The 21,469-nt window shown below is 34.8% G+C and overlaps 2 non-coding genes across 2 annotated transcripts; both read left to right on the top strand.

The window, feature by feature from the left end:
• The first annotated feature begins 10,144 nt into the window (after positions 1 to 10,144).
• Positions 10,145 to 10,275, top strand: LOC118479440. The gene has a single exon (XR_004859575.1). It is a non-coding gene; the product is annotated as a small nucleolar RNA snoR143 (small nucleolar RNA).
• A 9,859-nt stretch (positions 10,276 to 20,134) lies between these two features.
• LOC118479439 lies at positions 20,135 to 20,265 on the top strand. The gene has a single exon (XR_004859574.1). It is a non-coding gene; the product is annotated as a small nucleolar RNA snoR143 (small nucleolar RNA).
• The last annotated feature ends 1,204 nt before the right edge of the window (positions 20,266 to 21,469 follow it).

A 21,469-nucleotide genomic window follows, 5' to 3' on the forward strand; every position in this document is an offset into this window, starting at 1 on the left:
TTTCCCATTAAGATTTCAAAACACTTAAGTTTGTTTTAATCAAAATGGTTTTTCCGGAAAATAAGTTTTGTTGATTTTACCACTTGTAGAGTTGGGGTTATAATCATCACTTTGTTTTACAAATACTTGAACGAAAGTTAAATCAAGTTCAACTTAATAACCTTGATTAACCACTTGTAGGTGAAAATCTCTTTTCAACCACTTGTAGGTTTGCTTATTAACCATACCACTCGAAAATAGAAATATGACAATTTTCAACCACCATTCACATCTGTGATATTTTTCAAGAAAGATGCCGATTTCTACTCCCCAATTACCAACTTAGGAGTTCCGGCAAGTCAGGATTTTAAGTAGAAAATGCAGTCACCAAAGCCTGACCAGCCTTGGGTGAGTGTGATTCATCTCTATCCCACCATCTTTTTTATTTGTAAAAATCTTTCACACCCTTTACCTTCCCGTCAACCATTTTCCCAAAGATACGTTTTACTTTTCCATTAAAAGCTTTTTCAGCATCAAATTCTTCTTTACCAGCGAAGAATTGATCTGAAATTTCAACCTTACCAAGTTTTAACTTCAAGTTTTCTTTTGACAATGGCGGATAGTTTTCATCGTTCATTTCTGGAACGGAATTCTCATTCTTTTTCACAACAAATGACTCCTCTGACTTTGACGAGTCAGATTCATTGTCAGAACTACTTTCTGATTTAACAACCCACTTCTGTCTGTTCAAATCGACTTTTCTTTTGTAAAAACGTTTCGAACTTTCACCATCTTCGAAATTCAAATTTTTGAACACTTTGAATTTTTCTGTTGATTGTTCTGGTTTACCAACACATTTCTTTTCCATTTTAGAGTTAGAAAAAACTCCCTGTTTTGTGTTGTTGGACTTTGGACAATTCCAAGCGATGTCCAACCTTTTGGCATCTGTAACAGGTTCTTCTTTCAACTCTTTTTTCAGATTCGTTCACCACATTCTTTTTCTTCTCAGCCAGAAACTCTTTGTTTGACTGTCTCCAGAATGATTTCTTCTCTTCTTCGACTGAACTTGTACCTGAAACAAATTTAGTTTTTGGTTTATAAGTTTTCTCATTTTTACAATTTCTTGGGGGAATGAAACCTAATCCATTCTTTTTGAAATTACCGTTATGGTTTGGTTTCTTTTGAAAACCAGAACTGTAACCCTTTTTCTTGTTCAATCTTTGTTGAACTCTTGAAGTGTACTTTTTAGGTTTTTCAGTAAGATTTATATCTTTTATTTCAGAAATATTGCTTTCTGTTAATTTGAAAACCTGTTTGATCTGTTCAGTTTTGACACTTCTTATTGGAAATTCCTCATCAGAATATAATTTGTCTGAATCATTCAAAGTATATGCCACTTTGACTGGTTCGTCATTCAAATTATTTTTTGATAACAAGAATTCTTTATTGTAAACCCGTTTGACTGGTGAACTCAGACTCTTGTCTGATGAAACCGAACTTTCAGATTTAGATTCCGACTTTGACTCTTCATCCATATCCAACACCTGATCAACCACTTTCTTTAATAATTCAGACTCATGATCAGTGTCAGACGCTGTGAATGTGACATCAATGTTATCTGGTAACTCATTAATGGTTTCAGACTTTAACTTTATGTTGACTGCCTTTTTTAAACGTTCCTCATTTGGTTTTCTGGGAGAATAACTTTCCCAGATCAGAAGCGGACACTTGTTATACTTGACACTTTGTTTCTTTCCAGTATCTGTATCTTCCGTTTTTTTATCCTGAAAAACTTCAAGTCCTGCAACAGTAGGATAGACTCTGTCAATCAAATAATCACAAATTGTATAACTCAGCAGCAATCGTTTGATTCTCTCATTTTCAATCTTTTCGAGTTCTAAATCCTGCTTCAACTTTGCACAATCTTCTATATACTCGTTGATAACCTTCTGCTTTGTCATTAATGTTGAACTCATCATCTTCATAGCAGCATCTACTTATAAGTTTGTCTTGTTCAGACTGTCAACTGATCTGTTTAGTACATTATATGATTCTTTCACATACTTCACATCAAACAACAACTTTTCTTTCAACTCTTCAAGCTCACTATACTTCTTGTCTTTTTCTTCACAATGTTTGCAAGATTCCAAACATTTTAGACAAGGTTTCATTGCCTCAACAATCTTTTCAACTTCGACTATTTTTTCAACTTCGACGATTTTTTCAACTTCAACAATTTTCTCAATTTCAACAATTTTCTCCACCACTTTCTCAATCACCTTTTCATTTATCAGTTCTTCATCAAATTCTATTTTTATCTCACATTTTTCATCTTCGACCTTCTCTGTCGAAATCTCTTCAACTTTCTCATTCTCGGCTTCCATTTTTGCCTTTTCTTCAGCAATCTTTCTTTTCCAATTCTCTCTTCAGACGAGCAGTTCTTTTCTCTTTCAACATCTTGTTTTATCTGCAAAAACAAATTAAAACTATAAGTATCCAATTGTCGTCTAGCTTTATCAATATATTCTTCTTCGTCATCTGTGTCTGCATCACATCCTAATTCTTTAAAAATCGGTGTTCTTTTCGGCTTAGATTTGACATCTTCTTCTTCCAAGATTCGAGCAACAAGTCCTAAATCAGCCGGAATGTATTTGTCCCAGCTAAATCCCTCTGCAACTTTTTCATCATCTTCATTAACAAGATAAGCTTTCTTCTTTCCATCCTCAATAGCACGGGATGATGACGGTTGTTGAGTAATCTGATGAAAAATTGATTTTTGATAATAATCGTTCTTTCCAAACGGATCTTGTCTTCCTGTTGCTTCTTTATTTTTACATTCTCGTTTAAAATGCCCCTTTTCTTTGCAACGAAAGCAAGTAACCTTTGATTTGTCAAATCCTAATGGAGATGAAGCAATATCACGAAGATCATCTCTTCCGGTGATTTGAGTGAATTTTTCTGCTCTTCTTACAGCACTTGCTAAACACCACTTGATGTCCATCAACTCAAGTTCCTCAGCATCAATCTGGTCATAATCCTCTTTAGTGAGAATCGGATTCCCAATTCTTCCAGCAACTAAACTTTCATACGATTCTAACATAGCAACAAGCGATGCCATGTGTTGCTTAGCCACTTCTAGAGAGAGATTTTGACCATTTTGAATATTCAATGTAACATTGCATTGCATTGTAGATTTGTTGAATTCTGTCGTTGAGAACTTGGTGTTGTGAAATTTGGATCAAAACTTGAATATGATGACGAATATCCACCACTCTGAGTTACAGTACTAACTTTTGTTCCAGAAGAGCCATCAGCACTGAAGGCAGTTTTAATCTTCGGACTCGGAGTAGTCTGAAATTTGCTTCCTCTGTAGTATAGACTAACATCCTGTTGAGCATTTGGATTATTCATGATAGCAGTTTTCTGAACATCCAATTCATGTTCTTCAAGCTTCTGAATGAACTTAGCCAAATTCATACTTTCAGATTTTCTCAAATGTTTTGGGATCAACAAATATGTTCCCCATTTAGGTTGTGGTAGCGCATCAACTAGCTTATCAACCCATTCATCATCTTCTTTCTTGATATCCAACCTTCTCATTTCCTGGACAAGATGACGATATATATCGATAGTCGTTTTTGTTGATTCACCTTCAAACGCTGTAAACATATCAAACGATTTCTTTAGTAATGCACATTTATTTTTGATCATATCAGCACTTCCCTTAACTTGTTAATCAACGCTAACCAAATTGATCTAGCAGTGTCTTCATATTGAAGCAAAACAAAGATATCTTCTTTTACTGCTTGTTGGAGAATACTAATCATCATTTTTTTCACTGGTGTATTTCAATTTCTCAGCCGTTGAATAGTCACTTAAAGCTTTTTCAATCCCACGTTCATTTTTCGGGTTAACATAATCTACATCTAACGAACACCATGCATCAAACTTATAGTCTTGCACCCAGTTTTCAAAACGATTTTGACATCCTTTAAAATCCTCAATGTACATAAGCTTTGGAGGCTTTTGAGCAAGGTTGGAGAACTCGCTAGTCGCTAGCGGGTCGGTGAGGTAGGGACTAGCGACTACTCGGGATTACTCGGGATTAATCGGATCGGACTTTTTATGTATAATTTTAAGTTTTTATACATATATACATATATTTTTATACGTAATTTTTTTAAGTGGACAAGTTTTGACCGGAATCTGGGAGGTTTTGGCCGGAATATGTGTTTTTTTCCTATTTTTTCCGATTTTTTTTTGTTTTTTCCCGATTTTTTCCGATTTTTCCCGACCGACTAGTCGCGATTAGGGCCGACTAGGGCCGATTAGGCCGACTAGCGATTTTTTTACTGATTAGCTGAAAATTACTCAGTTGATGGGCGACTAGCGACTAGTCAGCGATTAATCGCCGACTAGTCGCGATTTTTGCAACCATGCTTTTGAGACGTTCCTGTTTCATTTTCGATTTCAATTGTTTCAGCAGCTGTGACTAGGGCAGCTGGAGTAGTAGCAAATGCGTTGTAAAACTATTCTTATATGTTTCGGTTTAAAAAGATCACAACTTCACAAACTTCAAACGAAATGGAGATTCACACGAAATGAAACTTTTGGTGCGGAATGCCTTTGGCGCGAAATGATTCAAACGAAATGAACCTTTGGTACGGAATAAACTTCTGTTTCATGCGAAATGGAGCTTTGGGACAATTCGTACGAAATGGAACAACTAAGTGACCATTTCGTGCGAAATGGAAATACTTTCACGCGAAATGGAACTGTTTGGTGCAAAAAGGACAATTTTAAGCGAAATGGAGATCCATTTCGTACGAAATCATGCTGATGTCACACTTTCGATTGGATTTTTGTCAAATTGATCAGTTTTTAGTTCGATTTTAGGTCCAATTCTTTCAAGGATCCGTTAAAACAGTGTTTCGCTTATAATGTGAGAAAATCAATCCATTTTAACCATGAAATCTTGTTTAATTTTGAAAAGAAGGTGTAGAAGTTAGAAGTTTTGGTGAAATCAGGCTGATTTGGTAAGAACTCTTCCTCCTGAGCTCTGATACCACTTGTAGGATCGTTTGCACGACCAAAACGAGTCGTTCAGAAGAGTTCTAGTCAATATGAAAGGCGGAAACAGACACATTGATGTAGAATCAGCTTGATTTGCACACAGAATCACTTTTAACGTCTTGTATATTGATTTGACGACGATTTACAGCATGTAGACACTTCGGCAGCACCTTGGTACCGGAATCAGAACTGTTACAAATGAATTGCATGCTCAGCTATTTATAGAAGAAGCATTTCGTACGAAATGGTCATGAACCATTTCGTGCAAAATGAATTATCATCACTAAAACCCTATTCTCTACCCTATTGAGCACCAATCTATCCAATCTAGATATAAGACTCGATACAAGACGAAGTCGACAGACATATGCACCAACAATGATCACATCCGACATATAACAACATGTCATCTCTTCCAATATTATCAAATCTTGCATAGATGATATGCATCAAATGCAACATATAAATTATATCAAATACGGTATAAAACCAACCATGTTTAGTACTAATGTTGGAAAAAGTGTGTTTCTTTGTATATTTTTTATTTTCAGGATTAAAAGAGCTTAAATGTACAAAAAGAACAAATTAACGACAAACACCAACATGAATACAGAATAAAAGAAGTTGATACATCATACCAACCCTCCAAGCTTCAACCCAAGACCAAAAACAACGAATCAGAAGACAAGCATGAGACCGTGCTGTGACACTCGGCTACTTTAAGCCTCTACCATACTAGTATGACATGTGTTATAAATAAATGAAGGCACTAAATTATTAAATATGACGTTAATATATAGTATTTGAAGTGTTGGTAAATCCAAACTTAGTTGAAAATTTATGTTGGCAATAATAAGATAAACGCTTATCGCGTAACGAACAAAATGCAAAACGAACATCGGCGACCGCTCGGATAATGTTAAAACCCTAAAAATATTCCGTTATGATTAAAATCTTATTTGTAATCATAATTGTGAAGAAAAATTAATTAGACGCTTAAAATCCTCATTTCGAATTTAAGCGCATACTGCGCAATATCGCGCATACACTGCAAAATACAGAGAACGCAGCCAAGTGTAGGCAAACAATTTTTTTACGCCCCAGTTTTAAAATTTTTTTATGACTCGGTTTAATCCTTTTTTACACCCAGATTTTAAAAATTTTTAAGACCCCGTTTAAAAACTTTTTTTACACCCTGTTTAGAAAGTTTTTTTACGCCCCCGTTTAAATAGTTTTTTTACGACCCGGTTTTAAAATTTTTTTACGACCCGTTTTTAAAACATTTACGGGTTTAATTTTTTTTTACGCCAATTTTTTTACATGTTTAAATTTTTTTTACGCGAAAACATTTTATACGCCCCGTTTTTAAACTTTTTTTACATTAAACTTTTTTACGCCTAGGTTTTTAACTTTTTTTTACGCCCCGTTTTTTAGATTTTTTTACACCAAAATTCTAAACTTTTTTACGTCCCGGTTTTAATTTTTTTTAAGCCAAATTTTTTTTACGCCAAACATTTTTTTACGCGAAAAATTTTTTTATGACAAACATTTTTTTTGGCCGAATTTTTTTTACGCCAAAAGCATTTTTACGGCAAAATTTTTTTACGCCCCAGTTATAAACTCTTTTAACACCCCACTTATAAACTTTTTACGCCTCGGTTATAAACTCTTTTTACACCCCGGTTATAAACCTTTTTTACACCCCGGTTGTAAAATTTACGTCCCGGTTATAAACTCTTTTTACACCCCGGTTGTAAATTTTACACCAAACATAAATTTTACTCCAAACTCTTTTTACACCCGGTATAAAACTATTTCGATTAGTGGGATGGTTTTTATCGAATGTGAACGTTTTTTTTTTTGAAAATGCTGAATATGAACTCCCGCAATTTTTTTTTTGAAAACTCCGACCCCACCCATCTCTATCATTTTTTGAAAATATTTTTTGGATGTTTCTATTTTTTGTAAAATATAAAAATTAGAAAAAAATAAATATAAAAAAAGAATAATATTTTAATGTAAAAGAAAAAGAGAAAGAAAGAAAGAAAAAAAGAAAATTGATTTGACTTTTGTAAAGAATAGAGAGAAATGATGTGACATAAATAGTAAAAGACTAAATTGTCCCTTTGATTTAATTTAAAAATAGGTGATGTGCTAAAATCCTATTGGATGATAGGAGTTCTTAACGTTCTCGCAACTGGGGATGGTTTTCATTTGAACTGATCCTTATATATATCGGAAAAGGATCAGTTAGGAACCACCCTTTATTGCGAGAACCGCGAGAACCAATGTGAACACAACCAAAAATACCTAAAAAACACAAAAAAATAATCTTTTTTTTAATAAAAATCCCTACTTTTCATCAATAAAAAAATTAATAAAAGATTTTTTTATTTAGAAACTAAAACTATCGATTTTTATTAAAAAGTATTAAAAAAATATTTTTTGTGTGTATTTTATTTTTTTTAATATTTTTTGGAGTTTAGCTTTATGATTTAGTTTTTAGCATTTAACTTGGGGGGAGGGGGTTAGGTTTTTTTTGGTTTTTGGGGGGGGTTTAGTTTTTGCCATTTAGCTTGGAGGGGGGGTTAGGTTTCTTTAGGTTTTGGGTGGTGTAGTGGTTTATTTTGTTGTGTTCACATTGGTTCTCGCAATAAAGGTTGTTTTCGCATGAACCCTACCATATATATATATATATATATATAGGGTATGGATCATGAGAAAACTAGTTTAAATGAGAAAACCAAAAAACTAACTAAAAAAGCCAAAAAAAACATGCCAATTTTTTTTTTTAATTTTTATAAAAAAATCGCAGCTTTTTATGCATGGAAAAAATTTTCAAAAGAAAAAAAAATTAAAAAAAAAAAGTTTTTGGTTGTATTGCACATGTGCACTATTACGGATATAGTGCACATGTGTAGTACATGTGTAGTACACATATAATCACATATATTGCACATGTGCAGTACACCAAAATTTGTTTTTTCTAGACATAAAAACTAGCGATTTTTTTATTAAAAATTGTAAAAAAAAAAAAATTTTGGTATGTTTTTTAGCTTTTTTTTTTGGCTTTTTTAGTTAGTTTTCTAGTTTTCTCATTTATATGTAGTTTTCTCATGATCCTCACCTTATATATATATATATATAGGATAGGAGTTGGCCAGAAAGTCCAAATTTCCTAAAAAGTGTAAAAAGTCATAAAACACCATAATGTCAACCATAAAACACACCAAAAACCCACAAATAATATGATGAAGATTACTAAAACATCATGTATGTGGGTTTTGTGTTGTGTTTTAGATGTTAAGGCTCTGATTGTGGAATGACAAATGTTATTGTGTTTTATGTTGTTTAGCATTGTGTGTTTTATATTCATAGTTCTACGATGGTGTGTTTGAAGTTTTTATGGACTATTAGAGTTTGAATATGGTGTTTTAGTAATGTTCATTCTATTATTTGTGAGTTTTAGGTGTGTTTTATGCCTGAAATTATTGTGTTTTATGACTTTTTACACTTTTTAGGAAAAACACACTTTCCGTAGGATCCCCACTCTATATATATATATATATATATATATATATATATATATATATATATATATATATGTATATATATATATATGGTAGGGATAGTGTACATTAATTCAGAAGTGTGAGAAGTGTATTATAACACTATATATAACACTATATAACATCATATAAACACCGTATAACACTATGTAACACCATATAACACCATATAACACTATGTAACACTATATGACACTATATAACAATATATAACACTATACATCTATCATAGACATGCTATCAGACAAACTATAGTGTTATATTTGTTATATAGTGTTACATAGTGTTATGTGGTGTTATATGGTGTTACATATTGTTATACGGTGTTTATATGGTGTTATATAGTGTTATATATAGTGTTATCATACACTTCTCACACTTCTGAATTAATGTACAGGATCCTCTACCTATATATATACATATGGATTGATTCAAATGAAAACCACCCCAGTTGCGAGAACCGTAAGAACCAATATTAACCAATAAAAAATGGACACCTCATTAAACATGTGAGTATAATTGGGGGTATTTTTGTAAATTAACCAAACTGACATTTTGCAATTTCGAGGGGGTATAGCAGGTCTCTTTCTCTCTCTATCATTCAAAAATCAGATCTCAGATCTCTTTCATCTTCCCTGGTCCAATTCCCCTCCACCACCACTCTTTCTTCTGTGAGTATAATGAAGAAGCTTTGAAGTATGAAAAAAGGAAATCGTGGTGAAAAGTACCTGATGGGGTTTGAAGATTAGGTATAGGGGCGGTTGTCGGTGGCGGTGGAGGTAGGTGGTGGTGTGCGGGAGGCGGTGAGGGAGGATTGCGGTGGTGGTGAGCGGGAGGCGGTGGTTGACGTCCTCAAGAAAGGGTATAGGTTTTGTAGAGGTGGTTGACCGATTCTATGAGCTCGGTCAATAGCTTGATATTCAGTGGTGGGATTCCACCAAAGATCGAAAAGAATAACATGAGAGGCAGCCACCATGTTCAAACCTAGATTCCCGGCTTTCAGTGACATCAGCACAGCAGTTACCTGCAACATATTTCATTTCTTGATAAAAATGCACACACTAAATTCCTGAATATGTAGTTTAACATGTCATATTCTAAGAAAAATAATGCACCATCGGCACCACTTGCACCACCGGCACCATCGACACCAACGGGAGGCGGTGGTTTTTGTGATTGGTAGTGGTGGTGTGGGGCATAGGTGGGTGACGGTGTTGGTGGTGGTGGCGTTGGGGTTGGGGGCCGCGTTGGGTATGGCTGTGATTACAAAGAGAGAGGGCTCTAGCGAGATATTCACACACTAAAACTCGAAGAACTGGATGCCGCCTCTACACAGATGGCTCTAATCGCATATCAAAACCCTTTATCGAGGTAGGGGTTCATTAATGTTTCGTGATGACAGAGCTCTTAATCTACACTTGATATTAGCCTTTTTTTGTTTTAATTTTAGTTTTTTATTGCACCTGTTATATTTGATTGTATATAGAGTGTAAATTTTTATCTATGGTTCCTCTGTTTATACACAACAATGCGTAGATTAAAAGCCTTATTTTGTTGAAATGAAACCAGGCAGCGGCCAGATAATCGTAGAGATGGTATACACAGATGAACAGTTTTTGACATCTGTTTGTCTACTAAATTCAATCTCACATCGTTGAAAGCATCAGTGTGCCCCCTGCACGACCCCGAGCTAAATTTTAGTTCACATTAACAGCTTAATAAAGTAATGAGATTTCGAGGTCATCTTAGATTTCAAGTGAGATCTCGACTCAGTTATGAAGTCTCGACTTAGCTTGAGATTTCGAGTCAGATCTCGAGTGAGGTTTTGAGTAAGATTTTGACTCATCGTGAGTTCCTTTATGATTTCGAGTGGCCCTTTAATCTCGAAACCTTGAGATTTCAAGTCCCTTAATGCCAATCGCAACCTCACCCGAAATCTCGAGGTTTCGAGTGACATATGAGGTTTCAAGTTCATTATGAGATTTCGAGTCGCAACAACCTGATTGCGAGTCGAAATCTCAGTCGCAACCTCAGTTGTCCTCATATTTCAGTGAGATTTCGAGTCGGAATCTCAGTCGGAACCTTAGTCGAAACCATCTAATCTCGAAACTTATTCTCCAAGTTTCGAAACCTGCTCATCAACAGCTGTTAGTGGAAATATAATTGAAAATTCGAAATTTTGGGGATTGTGGGATAATGTTTCCTGTTTTAGTGCTGATCTAAGCTTATCAAAAGATTACGAAAATTATAGTCTGTTTATCTTTTAACAGTTTTCGAAATTCTAAGAGATAAAATTCCGATTAAAATAATAAAACACCCACAAATCCAAATTACATTCCAAAACATAAAGGAATTTTCGAATTTTTTCTAAGAACATATGATGAACCCTAAAATTAAAAACATAACTCTGGAAACCCGAAACCTAAATTTTAATGGTTTTGTAAACATATTTCGGAACAATAGGTTTTACCCATTATGATTTCGAGTCAACTATTAAACATTCTTTTCCGAATAACAGTGGTTTCGGGACATTATAAAGGACTCGAAACCGGCTGTTTATAAGACTTTCAAAATTCTGTTTTCCAGATTTCAATCCCAGAATTAATGGATACGAAAACAGAACTGACTTATCAATATATGCTCTGATACCACATGTTGATCAGTTATGTTTATACATAATGGAAAACATGAATAACGTACCTATTACAGCAGACATACCAGCAGAGAATCCAGTCAGAGATGCAACCATTGAGTTCGACATTCTTGTCAGCATGATCTGTTTCCTCCTTAGGGTGTAAAGTGATGATGGTGATGAACCGAAACAAAGGAGATTTCGGCTTAGGGAGAGAGAAGGGCGATTATGATGTTGTGTGTTATTATGTTGTGTCTCTAACCTTTAACCTCTCTAATAATCTCCTTATATATACACCAAAAGGAAACTCAATTAATTAATAAGGGTAATATAGTCTATCAACAATAACCAACTAATTATTAATAGGTTATTAATATATTTTGATCTATATAATTTTAAATGATTATAATGACTACAAGATTAAATATTACAACAATAATGTATTTAACCATACACTTGCAATAATTTACCATTTCATGTTTCTTGTACTAGGGACTGAACAAAACCAATCTATTATTAATATGATGAGATTTGTAACTTTAAGAAAAGCAAGCAATGTAGTTGATGGAGATTTGACTTTTACCAAATGAGTTATAAAGAAAACCCTAAAATCACTTTCATAAGTTCAGGTGTGCTGCCTTCACTCACCAACTTACACAACAAAAGATGCCTGCATGCCTGCCTGCCTATGTTATATGACTAAGGCCAACATTAGTTGCATGATCTAAACGTTTTATGAACTCAAAACCATCCCCAATCCCTTAAGAGTAAAAGGATTTTTTTATTGTATGATTTTACACCAATTAACTAATGACATTCAATTTTAATGTATAAAAACGTGACAACCAAGAGCATTCTAGAGTTTATGAAGAAAGTGTAACGCCCAGCGTCCCTAAACTTTAGACACTTGGCAAGATCAGTCCCTGAACTCCTGTAACTTGTCAGTCTTAGTCCCTATAATTTTGTGATGATTGATATTTTAAAACTTTAGCATGAATCTTATTTTTATGAAGCTTGATTCTTTAATCTAGACGCTGGATTCTTGAAATGTAAACTAAGAGACTTGATACAAATACTAGACTCTTGATGCTTGACCCTTGATGCTTAATCTAGATACTTGAATCTTTATGAATAAACTAAATACTTGATTCTTTATACTATGAAAGCTAGATTTTTATTATTGATACTTGATACTTGGACTCTTGATTCTTGATGATTGAGAAACAAAGATTCTTTACCTTTGAAACTTAAAATGGTGCTTGACTCCTTAGACTCGTGAAGCTTGATTCTCGGTTAAACGAGAGACTGGAGCCTTGTCACTGGCGGAATCTAAGAAACTTTGAGACTTCGGTGCTTATGATGTAATCTAATTAATAAAATACTCTATGTAATCTATACGCAATGCAACGCCGAACCTATCACGTGAAACAAATCAGAGTCGGGAAACGCGAAAGGATGGAATGGCCAGAGTGGTCGTCCGATCGAATGACCATCCGATCGGACAGCCAGCCGATCGGATGGCACTCCAGCCGAACCACCTTTCTTCCCTTCCCCTTTCACCTATAAATAGGCTGTCACATCACCATTTCAAGTGATGTGACAGCTCTGACCGAACCTGACGCACGCGCACGCTATTTCTTCCTTTTCTTGCTGATTGCGGTACGTTTCAAGCTAGATTCTTGTACTTTCTTGATCTACACTTCATCCTCTACGTGATTCACCTTCGTAATCACACTTTTTTCGTGAAATCTCTCAGATCTGAGATCTTAAGGATGATGTCATCATGGTGGTTTGTACAAAACTGCTATATGAGGAAATTCTTGGTAAAATCTAGCTGAGATATAAGGGATTCCATGTATTTATCACTAAATCTAAGTTAAATCTAAGAGTTTTTATACTAAAACTTAAGTTTCTTCACTTCTAATTCAAATTTCTGATTTATTTCGGTAATAAACGTGACTGAACGGACTGTAGACTTGATCGGTGGTCTAGAGTTGGTTTAAGAATGGATTGTTCACTGATTAAGACAATCACGGGATGGATTCTGGCATAAAACCGTCACCAACGGACAAACGGGTCGGACTGGGGTGATTCCCGACCAATCAGAATGTCTGTGAAACGATGGGTAACTGTTGTCTCAATACGTGCCGTGACGTCACCATTAAATTCAAAACTTATCAATTTTACGAAAGTTGGTAACCAAGAAACAACAGGCCAGCTGATCGGACTGCCATCCGATCGGACAACCCTACTTCTCAACAGGCCAGCCGATCGGACAACTGACCAGTCGGACAACCTATTCCTCACACTTGGCCAGCCGATCGGATTACCATCCGATCGGACAGCCACTTGATCTCATCTCATGCCGGTCTCAATCGGATAAATGGCAACCCGATCGGATAGCCAACCGATCGGGCAGACATTGCCACTACACGTACACAAGGCAACCCGGTCGACTGGCCATCCAATCGGACAACCGTCCAATCGGACAACCATCCGACCTAGTGACCTGTTAGACACTTTATTCAATCTCGATACTTCGCCCGACTCTTACCCTATTACAATCTAATCAGGCTAATCTCAAAAGAGCTCCCTTTGATCCAATAACAGTTGCGACTGTAAAGAAATCACGGTGAGTATACTCGATCCCCTTTTACTTTAAACTTTTGGGGTGTAACATGTATTCTATGAAACTTAAACTCGAAACTTTGAAACTTATACTCTATCCTATGTGAAACATGTGATTCTTGATTCTTGACTCTTTATGTTATGTGACGTTTAATCAAGAGTGTGTAGTTCCGCCTTAACAATAGTAGCGCTATAGGAGTAATGCACCTCCCCGTTAGTCTTTAGGGTATTGTTAGGAGGAGACATATGACCTCCCGTTAAACTTTGGGAAATGCACTTAACGCATTGGAAACTTGGGCTGTCACTGCATGGACTATGACACTAGCACAACTGAAACTGTTTTATTCTTTGCACTATGGATATGAGTTGTTTTAATCTATTATTCTATTATCAAACTTGTATACTCGCCAATACTTTTGTATTGATATTTTAATACATGTTGCAGGCTGATAGGATGCTTGATATCCAACCTTCTCATTTCCTGGACAAGATGACGATATATATCGATAGTCGTTTTTGTTGATTCACCTTCAAACGCTGTAAACATATCAAACGATTTCTTTAGTAATGCACATTTATTTTTGATCATATCAGCACTTCCCTTAAACTTGTTAATCAACGCTAACCAAATTGATCTAGCAGTGTCTTCATATTGAAGCAAAACAAAGATATCTTCTTTTACTGCTTGTTGGAGAATACTAATCATCATTTTTTCACTGGTGTATTTCAATTTCTCAGCCGTTGAATAGTCACTTAAAGCTTATTCAATCCCACGTTCATTTTTCGGCTTAACATAATCTACATCTAACGAACACCATGCATCAAACTTATAGGCTTGCACCCAGTTTTCAAAACGATTTTGCCATCCTTTAAAATCCTCAATGTACATAAGCTTTGGAGGCTTTTGAGACGTTCCTGTTTCATTTTCGATTTCAATTGTTTCAGCAGCTGTGACTAGGGCAGCTGGAGTAGTAGCAAACGCGTTGTAAAACTATTCTTCTATGTTTCGGTTTAAAAAGATCACAACTTCACAAACTTCAAACGAAATGGAGATTCACACGAAATGAAACTTATGGTGCGGAATGCCTTTGGCGCGAAATGATTCAAACGAAATGAACCTTTGGTACGGAATAAACTTCGGTTTCATGCGAAATGGAGCTTTGGGACAATTCGTACGAAATGGAACAACTAAATGACCATTTCGTGCGAAATGGAAATACTTTCACGCGAAATGGACCTGTTTGGTGCGAAAAGGACAATTTCAAGCGAAATGGAGATCCATTTCGTACGAAATCATGCTGATGTCACACTTTCGATTGGTTTTTTGTCAAATTGATCAGTTTTTAGTTCGATTTTAGGTCCAATTCTTTCAAGGATCTGTTAAAACAGTGTTTCGCTTATAATGTGAGAAAATCAATCCATTTTAACCATGAAATCTTGTTTAATTTTGAAAAGAAGGTGTAGAAGTTAGAAGTTTTGGTGAAATCAGGCTGATTTGGTAAGAACTCTTCCTCCTGAGCTCTGATACCACTTGTAGGATCGTTTGCCCGACCAAAACGAGTCATTCAGAAGAGTTCTAGTCAATATGAAAGGCGGAAATAGACATATTGATGTAGAATCAGCTTGATTTGCACACAGAATCACTTTTAATGTCTTGTATATTGATTTGACAACGATTTACAGCATGTAGACACTTCGGCAGCACCTTGGTACCGGAATCAGAACTGTTACAAATGAATTGCATGCTCAGCTATTTATAGAAGAAGCATTTCGTACGAAATGGTCATGAACCATTTCGTGCGAAATGGCCAAAAGTCATTTCGTGCGAAATGGCTCATGCCATTTTGTGCGAAATGAATTATCATCACTAAAACCCTATTCTCTACCCTATTGAGCACCAATCTATCCAATCTAGATATAAGACTCGATACAAGACGAAGTCGACAGACATATGCACCAACAATGATCACATCCGACATATAACAACATGTCATCTCTTCCAATATTATCAAATCTTGCATAGATGATATGCATCAAATGCAACATATAAATTATATCAAATACGGTATAAAACCAACCATGTTTAGTACTAATGTTGGAAAAAGTGTGTTTCTTTGTATATTTTTTATTTTCAGGATTAAAAGAGCTTAAATGTACAAAAAGAACAAATTAACGACAAACACCAACATGAATACAAAATAAGAGAAGTTGATACATCATACCAACCCTCCAAGCTTCAACCCAAGACCAAAAACAACGAATCAGAAGACAAGCATGAGACCGTGCTGTGACACTCGGCTACTTTAAGCCTCTACCATACTAGTATGACATGTGTTATAAATAAATGAAGGCACTAAATTATTAAATATGACGTTAATATATAGTATTTGAAGTGTTGGTAAATCCAAACTTAGTTGAAAATTTATGTTGGCAATAATAAGATAAACGCTTATCGCGTAACGAACAAAATGCAAAACGAACATCGGCGACCGCTTGGATAATGTTAAAACCCTAAAAATATTCCGTTATGATTAAAATCTTATTTGTAATCATAATTGTGAAGAAAAATTAATTAAACGCTTAAAATCCTCATTTCGAATTTAAGCGCGTACTGCGCAATATCGCGCATACACTGCAAAATACAGACAACGCAGCCAGTCTAGGCAAACAATTTTTTTACGCCCCAGTTTTAAAATTTTTTTATGACTCAGGTTTAATCCTTTTTTACACCCAGATTTTAAAAATTTTTAAGACCCCGTTTAAAAACTTTTTTTACACCCCGTTTAGAAAGTTTTTTTATGCCCCCGTTTAAATAGTTTTTTTACGACCCGGTTTTAAAACTTTTTTACGACCCGCTTTTAAAACATTTACGGGTTTAATTTTTTTTACGCCAATTTTTTTTACGGTTTTAAAACATTTTTTTTACGCCAATTTTTTTTACATGTTTAAATTTTTTTTACGCGAAAACATTTTATACGCCCCGTTTTTAAACTTTTTTTACATTAAACTTTTTTACGCCCAGGTTTTTAACTTTTTTACGCCCCGTTTTTTAAATTTTTTTACGCCAAAATTCTAAACTTTTTTACGTCCCGGTTTTAAATTTTTTTTAAGCCAATTTTTTTTACGCCAAACATTTTTTTACGCCAAAAATTTTTTTACGACAAACATTTTTTTTCGCCGAATTTTTTTTTTTACGCCAAAAGCATTTTTACGGCAAATTTTTTTTTACGCCCCAGTTATAAACTCTTTTTACACCCCACTTATAAACTTTTAACGCCTCGGTTATAAACTCTTTTTACACCCCGGTTATAAACCTTTTTTACACCCCGGTTGTAAAATTTACGTCCCGGTTATAAACTCTTTTTACACCCCGGTTGTAAATTTTACACCAAACATAAATTTTACTCCAAACTCTTTTTACACCCGGTATAAAACCATTTCGATTAGTGGGATGGTTTTTATCGAATGTGAACGTTTTTTTTTTTTTTGAAAATGCTGAATATAAACTCCCGCAATTTTTTTTTTTGAAAATGCCGACCCCACCCCTCTCTGTCATTTTTTGAAAATATTTTTTTTGGATGTTTCTATTTTTTGTAAAATATAAAAATTAGGAAAAAATAAATATAAGAAAAGAATAATATTTTAATGTAAAAGAAAAAGAGAAAGAAAGAAAGAAAAAAAGAAAATTGATTTGACTTTTGTAAAGAAGAGAGAGAAATGATGCGACATAAATAGTAAAAGACTAAATTGTCCCTTTGATTTAATTTAAAAATAGGTGATGTGTTAAAATCCTATTGGATGATAGGAGTTCTTAACGTTCTCGCAACTGGGGATGGTTTTCATTTGAACTAATCCTTATATATATCGGAAAAAGATCAGTTAGGAACCACCCTTTATTGCGAGAACCGCGAGAACCAATGTGAACACAACAAAAAATACATAAAAAACACAAAAAATAATCTTTTTTTTAATAAAAATCCCTACTTTTCATGAATAAAAAAATTAATAAAAGATTTTTTTTTTATTTAGAAACTAAAACTAGCGATTTTTATTAAAAAGTATTAAAAAATATTTTTTGTGTGTATTTTATTTTTTTTAATATTTTTTGGAGTTTAGCTTTATGATTTAGTTTTTAGCATTTAGCTTGGGGGGAGGGGGTTAGGTTTTTTTAGGTTTTTGGGGGGTTTAGTTTTTACCATTTAGCTTGGAGGGGGGGTTTGGTTTTTTTAGGTTTTGGGTGGTGTAGTGGGTTTATTTTGTTGTGTTCACATTGGTTCTCGCAATAAAGGTTGTTTTCGCATGAACCCCTACCATATATATATATATATATATATATATATAGGGTATGGATCATGAGAAAACTAGTTTAAATGAGAAAACCAAAAACTAACTAAAAAAGTCGAAAAAAACATGCCAATTTTTTTTTTAAATATTTATAAAAAAATCGCAGCTTTTTATGCATGGAAAAAAATTTTTAAAAGAAAAAAAAATTAAAAAAAAGTTTTTGGTTGTATTGCACATGTGCACTATTACGGATATAGTGCACATGTGTAGTACATGTGTAGTACACATATAATCACATATATTGCACATGTGCAGTACACCAAAATTTGTTTTTTCTAGACATAAAAACTAGCGATTTTTTATTAAAAATTGTAAAAAAAAAAAAATTTTGGTATGTTTTTTAGCTTTTTTTTTTGGCTTTTTAGTTAGTTTTCTAGTTTTCTCATTTATATGTAGTTTTCTCATGATCCTCTCCCTATATATATATGGTAGGGATAGTGTACATTAATTCAGAAGTGTGAGAAGTGTATTATAACACTATATATAACACTATATAACATCATATAAACACCGTATAACACTATGTAACACCATATAACACCATATAACACTATGTAACACTATATGACACCATATAACAATATATAACACTATACATCTATCATAGACATGCTATCAGACAAACTATAGTGTTATATTTGTTATATAGTGTTACATAGTGTTATGTGGTGTTATATGGTGTTACATATTGTTATACGGTGTTTATATGGTGTTATATAGTGTTATATATAGTGTTATCATACACTTCTCACACTTCTGAATTAATGTACAGGATCCTCTACCTATATATATACATATGGATTGATTCAAATGAAAACCACCCCAGTTGCGAGAACCGTAAGAACCAATATTAACCAATAAAAAATGGACACCTCATTAAACATGTGAGTATAATTGGGGGTATTTTTGTAAATTAACCAAACTGACATTTTGCAATTTCGAGGGGTATAGCAGGTCTCTTTCTCTCTCTATCATTCAAAAATCAGATCTCAGATCTCTTTCATCTTCCCTGGTCCAATTCCCCTCCACCACCACTCTTTCTTCTGTGAGTATAATGAAGAAGCTTTGAAGTATGAAAAAAGGAAATCATGGTGAAAAGTACCTGATGGGGTTTGAAGATTAGGTATAGGGGCGGTTGTCGGTGGCGGTGGAGGTAGGTGGTGGTGTGCGGGAGGCGGTGAGGGAGGATTGCGGTGGTGGAGGTAGGTGGTGGTGAGCGGGAGGCGGTGGTTGACGCCCTCAAGAGAGGGTATAGGATTTGTGGAGGTGGTTGACCGATTCTATGAGCTCGGTGAATAGCTTGATCTTCAATGGTGGGATTCCACCAAAGATCGAAAAGAATAACATGAGAGGCAGCCACAATGTTCAAACCTAGATTCCCGGCTTTCAGTGACATCAGCACAGCAGTTACCTGCAACATATTTCATTTCTTGATAAAAATGCAAACACTAAATTCCTAAATATGTAGCTTAACATGTCATATTCTAAGAAAAATAATGCACCATCGGCACCACTTGCACCACCGGCACCATCGGCACCAACGGGAGGCGGTGGTTTTTGTGATTGGTAGTGGTGGTGTGGGGCATAGGTGGGTGACGGTGTTGGTGGTGGTGGCGTTGGGGTTGGGGGCCGCGTTGGGTATGGCTGTGATTACAAAGAGAGAGGGCTCTAGCGAGATATTCACACACTAAAACTCGATGAACTGGATGCGGCCTCTACACAGATGGCTCTAATCGCATATCAAAACCCTTTATCGAGGTAGGGGTTCATTAATGTTTCGTGATGACAGAGCTCTTAATCTACACTTGATATTAGCCTTTTTTGTTTTAATTTTAGTTTTTGATTGCACCTGTTATATTTGATTGTATATAGAGTGTAAATTTTTATCTATGGTTCCTCTGTTTATACACAACAATGCGTAGATTAAAAGCCTTATTTTGTTGAAATGAAACTAGGCAGCGGCCAGACAATCGTAGAGATGGTATACACAGATGAACAGTTTTTAACATCTGTTTGTCTACTAAATTCTATCTCACATCGTTGAAAGCATCAGTGTGCCCCCTGCACGGCCCCGAGCTAAATTTTAGTTCACATTAACAACTTAATAAAGTAATGAGATTTCGAGTTCATCTTAGATTTCGAGTGAGATCTCGACTCAGTTATGAAGTCTCGACTTAGCTTGAGATTTCGAGTGAGATCTCGAGTGAGGTTTTGAGTAAGATTTTGACTCATCGTGAGTTCCTTTATGATTTCTAGTGGCCCTTTAATCTCGAAACCTTGAGATTTCGAGTCCCTTAATGCCAATCGCAACCTCATCCGAAATCTCGAGGTTTCGAGTGACATATGAGGTTTCAAGTTCATTATGAGATTTCGAGTCGCAACAACCTGATTGCGAGTCAAAATCTCAGTCGCAACCTCAGTTGTCCTCATATTTCAGTGAGATTTCGAGTCGGAATCTCAGTCGGAACCTTAGTCGAAACCATCTAATCTCGAAACTTATTCTCCAAGTTTCGAAACCTGCTCATCAACAGCTGTTAGTGGAAATATAATTGAAAATTCGAAATTTTAGGGATTGTGGGATAATGTTTCCTATTTTAGTGCTGATCTAAGCTTATCAAAAGATTTCAAAAATTATAGTCTGTTTATCTTTTAACAGTTTTCGAAATTCTAAGAGATAAAATTCCGATCAAAATAGTAAAACACCCATAAATCCAAATTACATTCCAAAACATAAAGGAATTTTCGAATTTTTTCTAAGAACATATGATGAACCCTAAAATTAAAATCATAATTCTGGAAACCCGAAACCTGAATTTTAATGGTTTTGTAAACATATTTCAGAACAATAGGTTTTACCCATTATGATTTCGAGTCAACTATTAAACATTCTTTTCCAAATAACAGTGGTTTCGGGACATTATAAAGGACTCGAAACCGGCTGTTTATAAGACTTTCAAAATTCTGTTTTCCAGATTTCAATCCCAGAATTAATGGATACAAAAACAGAACTGACTTATCAATATATGCTCTGATACCACATGTTGACCAGTTCTGTTTATACATAATGGAAAACATGAATAACATACCTGTTACAGCAGACATACCAGCAGAGAATCCAGTCAGAGATGCAACCATTGAGTTCGACATTCTTGTCAGGATGATCTGTTTCCTCCTTAGGGTGTAAAGTGATGATGGTGATGAACCGAAACAAAGGAGATTTCGACTTAGGGAGAGAGAGGGGCGA

Source organism: Helianthus annuus, chromosome 5 (assembly GCF_002127325.2).
Source record: "Helianthus annuus cultivar XRQ/B chromosome 5, HanXRQr2.0-SUNRISE, whole genome shotgun sequence".
Lineage (NCBI taxonomy): Eukaryota > Viridiplantae > Streptophyta > Magnoliopsida > Asterales > Asteraceae > Helianthus > Helianthus annuus.